Source organism: Corvus brachyrhynchos, unplaced genomic scaffold (assembly GCF_000691975.1).
Source record: "Corvus brachyrhynchos isolate BGI_N302 unplaced genomic scaffold, ASM69197v1 scaffold542, whole genome shotgun sequence".
NCBI lineage: Eukaryota > Metazoa > Chordata > Aves > Passeriformes > Corvidae > Corvus > Corvus brachyrhynchos.
The window spans coordinates 1,818,573-1,824,250 of NW_008236766.1; positions in this window are offsets into that span (position 1 = coordinate 1,818,573).

Sequence of the window (5,678 nt, forward strand, 5' to 3'; positions counted from 1 at the left end):
TATCAATTTGCAGAAGATTGAAAGCTGAGAATTATAAACATTAGAGACATGAAATCATAATCTATCTAGTCACTAGCAGATAAGCAATAGCCAGCATGTTCTTGGCTCAATGAGCAGGGATTTAGCTGCCAAATCCCAATCAACACTAATTGGATTGTCCTTGACTTCAGAATATACCACTGACACCACAGCCGTCACTTATTTCAACAAACACATATAAACGGAACACAATTCCCAGAACACCAAGCAGAAGAAAATTAAACTCATCAATACTGATAATGCTATTGTTAGAAATAATTTTTTTCACTATATAAGCAAGGAGTCTGAAAGTCTCATGTTACTGCAAAGAGGAGTAAAAGGAGAGATGAACCAAAGGAAAACCTCCTACTCACCAGTACGTATTTGCAGGATACAACTTTCACTGACAGTTATCGAGGCTGAACTGTGAATCTGCTGCTACACATTTTACAAATGATTCCACAGTGACTGTGGTTTTCCTTTGAAAGTACCAGTAGTTGGGGAGGTAGCTGGTACTTTAAATTCATGTCAGAGAACTACCACAGCAGTATAATTCTCTTCCTCACTGTCATAAGACAAGACTATTATGTTTGGGATGTTGGAGAAGTTAAATGTCAAGTCTCATTGTCCCTCCACTGAAAAATATGATTGTGGTTATAGAAGGCCAGGGCTTACGCGGTATTCAGGCTTGCATAACAAACTGTTTTCCATGAACAGGCTGCAGAAAAAGTGCCTTTTTGTCAGCTAATCCACAAAGTTAATCCAGGACAGAACAGGGGAGAGAGAGTTCCTTGAGTGCAATTTAGTCACAAAGATAAGAAATGCTACTTCCCTCAACATAATCTGTGTCCTCGGATTTCAGAACAAACGAAGAAAGCTTACAGAGAAAAAAATCAGCCTCCGTTAATGTTTTAGTTTAAAAAGAAAGGCTGAAAAAAGTATTTTTATTATTGTTGTTACCATAACGGCAAGACTGAGTAAAGAGTCTCAAATCCAAGTTCTTTAGAAATATTCATTACAGACATTTGAGGGAAAGAAGATTTACATGATCTGTATTGATTTTAAGATTTCTCCAAAATGATAACAAATTCATAAATCGAAATCAAAGTAAAATTTTTAGTCAACATTGTGTACTAGAAGAAGCGGCTTGAATACCTTTTATGAAGACATGCTACCAAAAAATACTGGGGGTCTTCCAAGCAGACTTTCAAGAGAGCTTTATCTCACAAAAAAAACCTAACCAAACAAACAAAACAAAAAGAAAACCAACAAAAAAACACCACAAACAAACAAACAAAACCACATGCAATAGAAATATTTTCTCCTCATTCTGTTTCAGCATAGCATTGTGGAATCTGCTGTGTTTGAAAAGTTAACCACAAGGTTTGGAGGAAGAGATCATTTCTTTTACTGGAGCAACTAATCTGTTTACAAGGCTTTTGGGCTGCCATGCCCTATCCAGCCATAGCCAACTACAGTCATCTCCTAGCAATACACAGTCACACTTCTGCATTCTGCTCCAGTTCCAGCACTACACTCGATGCTTCATTCTACTACAGCTACAAGAATTCTTCTGCCACAATAAGAAGGATTTAGTTTCTGTTGCTTTTTTAATCCCTTTGAGATTTCCCTGGATTGCACTTGAATCAAATTAAGCTGCAGCACAGATAAGAAAGCCACTGAAGTAACAGCTTTATTCCCTTATTTTTCTGCATTTTCTGTTCTACAGAGATTGCATACCATGCATCAAGAAATCATCTACTCCTTATACACACACTAGCTCAGTGGAATGACCAACTACGAATACACAGCGAATACAGCAGAAAATCCTCATGATATTATATTCTTCACAGGCAAAATCTGCTCACAGGGAAAAAAAATAAATAAAAGAATCAGACAATTCCATTTAGAAACTTCTCCCACTCCATCAACAATCGCTTGTCTTGTTTCAAAATCCACCGAGATACGAAGCTATGTTACACAATAAAGGCTTTCCTGAAGAGGAGTTGATAAAAATCAGAACAGAAACAACCACAACAGAGCCCACACATGTTATACCAGCATTTATCAGTAGTGACAACAGCCAAATAAAACTGCTATACTGTTGCAAGCCTTCTGTCCTACACATTGCAACTGCACACAAAAGCAAGAACAAATCATTCCTCTGTCTTCTCAGAGTGACCAAACCTCACAGAAAACATCTTCCTCCACCTCACAGGTTTTCTCCTTTAACTTCTGGGTACACAACAGCATCCTACAGTAAAGCTGCTATGGGTGCATGGGCAAATTAATCAAATCCAGTCTTTGGATCCTCTCTTCTTTATCCTTACCTTTCAGCTGCTGAGCTAAGAAAGACACAGAATGTTCTCTCTTTTACCTTTTCCAAGTATCACTACATGTAAATTCTAGGGATAGATTTATGATTAGGGCTTATACCAGCAAAACCAAAACCAAACAAAACAAAAAGGCATTTTCTCATGCCCTTCTGTGATCTTTGCAAACATCTGTGTTCTTCCTAAATCCCATCCACATTCCATTATTCAAACATATTAAATGGGAATTTTTTGGTGAAGCACATCAAACACACTTCAAATTCCATGAAAAGATACAATGGATAAACAGTAAGGCCTCCTGGGATTTCTTCTAGCTGTTTACCCAGAATGCCTACATTTGGTAGCACCTTTGCTCCTTTCAGAGACTTCTGTAGTGCCTTTTGTAGCTGGTTATGTAACAGCTTTATATTGTGCTGATATGCTGCAGGAAAATGTGGTTATCTACCTTAGCCGAGGTTGACTGCTTTACTGTGTGTGTCACTGAAATCCTTCATGCTTTCACTGTTAGAACAAAAACAGGAGTTTAGTAAAGCTGGGGGATTTGTAAATCTGGTTTCTTCAGCTCTGTCAGAACATTTAACATGCACTTCTGACAGCAGCTACTGCTCAGAACAAGTTCTTAAAATACATAACAGCCATTAGAACTATGATCTATCTAAGCTTAGTTTTATGGTGAAAGACACAGACTGAGCAACTTAAGTGGGAATACAGACCAGTGTACCTGAAACACAGAAAGAGCTGGGTGAATCAGGTCATCCTTTCCAGCACAAAGACTTCTCGGCTCCTAAGTGCCTGCAATTCTACTGACACTTGTCAACAGCAAAGCTCATTCTCTGCTCAGGCAGAGCCTCTGTGCATCTTGCCAACCATGAATAAACTGCCTGTTAGGCAAATTATCCAAAGGCTCCCATTAGTTTCCTTGGAGCATGTAGGAGACTAAGGCACCTCACTAACATCTTTGTGCTCAAGGCTCTAGGACCATTTAAGCTCATATAAATTCAGGGTGCATTGATCTGTCCTCCGGCATGCTCTTGACTCTCCTTTATGCCGATACTGGCATTCATCTGACATCCTGGTGAGCCAACACTGTTTGAAAAACTAGCAGAAAAGTAATCCAAGGACAAAATAATATAGCAACACAGGTAAAACACCCAGCAAGACAGGTCTTTTGGACAGGCCAGCGTCCTAAAGTGAGCTGGAAATGAAAGGAAGATTGAACACAATAGGAACGGCAGCACTAGGACTGCTGTAACATCAATTTACACGGGCCTAGACCAGATGAGGAACAGACTTTTGTATGTTTGACTCCCAAAGGACACACTCTCTGGTTTATTCGAGGACAATCAACCTGTTCACTTCCCCTGAAGACTATGCTGGATAAAATCTTCTAGCATCAATAACAAAGTTGTTCCACAACAAGAAAAATCTACGTATCTGCTCCTAAACTGCACAAATACTGCATTTTAGACATTTATAGCAAATATTTTTGAGTAAAGCCAGATAACCTGCCCAGGAAATCAGCACCTTTACCACATTTTCAGGGGTATTGCAGATACTGGCACATGTAAATACATCCATATAAGCAGTGAGAGCAGAGGAGAGCCAGCAGACACAGTGGGCCTTTTCTGGGAGAGCAGTCACTACTATAAACACCCTTCCCTATAAACCACAAGTGTTTATCACCCAAACACTGCTGACACACAGGTTGGGGGGAAGGGTACAGCATTTTTGTTTGCTTGTTTACACAAAGCTATTCCACAGACTATGCCTGGGGAAGAAAAAAAAAACCAAAACACTACAAAATGTAATTACACTCAACACTAAAATCAAGCACATTAAAACCAAGCCAGGAAGTAGCTGCAAATGAAAAAAAAACCAAAAATGGGACAGAAAAAAAAGGAACACACTTAAAAATATAAAAGCTTCAAGGGTAGCTAGTCTATAATCCTAGAAATGTTTGTCTCTGCTTTTCACATAGAAGGAAGCATAACAAATGCATCAAGAAACTACCATTTTATAAGAAGAATAAAGGTCAGTACTCCATGTATTATGGGATTGCATGTGGGGGTAAAGGAATTTGGAAAACAATGCATGCCTAGTCTTCAACAGAATGTTGTTCCTTCAAGCATTTTTATTATGAAGCATTAAAGTAGCAACAAGTAATTTAAATAATAAAGTCTAAACAGTAACTTTCTGGGCATGACCTCTTCAAATTAAGGTTCTGGAGTTATTTCTGAACCTGCTCAATTTCATCCATGCAAGCAATTCTACTAAACTTCATGAGGCAATTTATGTATGGGAAGTTAAACACACACTTAAATGCTACAGATGAAGACATTTTACAGATATAAAGCTTTCCAATGCAATCTATAATTTCTTTTCATGTACTCTGTCAGATTGATCATACCCAAGAAATAAGGAGCCTACTTGCTTTGTCTTCTTAAAAGCACATCTGGGTCTTTTGGTTGCTTCTTCGTTTTCATTTGGGTTCTCTCTACTGTGTCAGGGAAAACGTTCCAAACAGGAGACAGGCAAAAGGGAAGGTCTTTATTTTTAATGTAAAATACTCCCCATTTCACATGTCTTAATTTTGACAGTACAATTAGGAAAAACCTATTATCGAATGGGGTAAGAGGGGAAACCAGGCTGTAATTAATAGAATAATAATTGCAGAATAGTAAAATCCAAGAGACCCTTAGCAGAACTTCGTAAGACACTGCATCTTTAAACAGAGACATAATGGTTTCTCTAAAAATTATATTTCTTTTTTAAAAATACCATAGTCTGAGTTTATTAGCTGCACTTTTAGAATGGACACAGACTACACATAATTGCTACTTCAAAGAATTACTCTGAGTAACAAACTTGAGTGTTGTTTGGTTTATACATAGTCAAATAAATTAGGGAACATTCGACTGTTTAAAATATTGTTTATTAACAACGTACATTCAAAGGATCGTTCTGAAATACCCAGCACAAACACATACCAGTTGACAATCACTTCATTTTCCAATCAGTTTAAACACTGCTTTGAGATCTCTGCAGTAACAAAGCTGGTATCATAACGGAGTTACGTAACACAAACCACTCTCTCTTTGCCCACAAAACGACAGCAGATAACACCACTTCCCTTTCCCCCGAGCACTCAGAACGTATCCCGAGGCTTTAGGAAAAGCAGCCATTCCTGCAGAGCCTCCCGGGTGCAACGACACTTCCCTGGGGGATACGCGGCACCGTTCAACAAGAGATGGATGAGCAGCGAGATGGGGCGAACCCCGCCGCTCGCCGAGCCCCCTCGGCAGCCTTTGTTCTCCCGGGAGGCGCGGG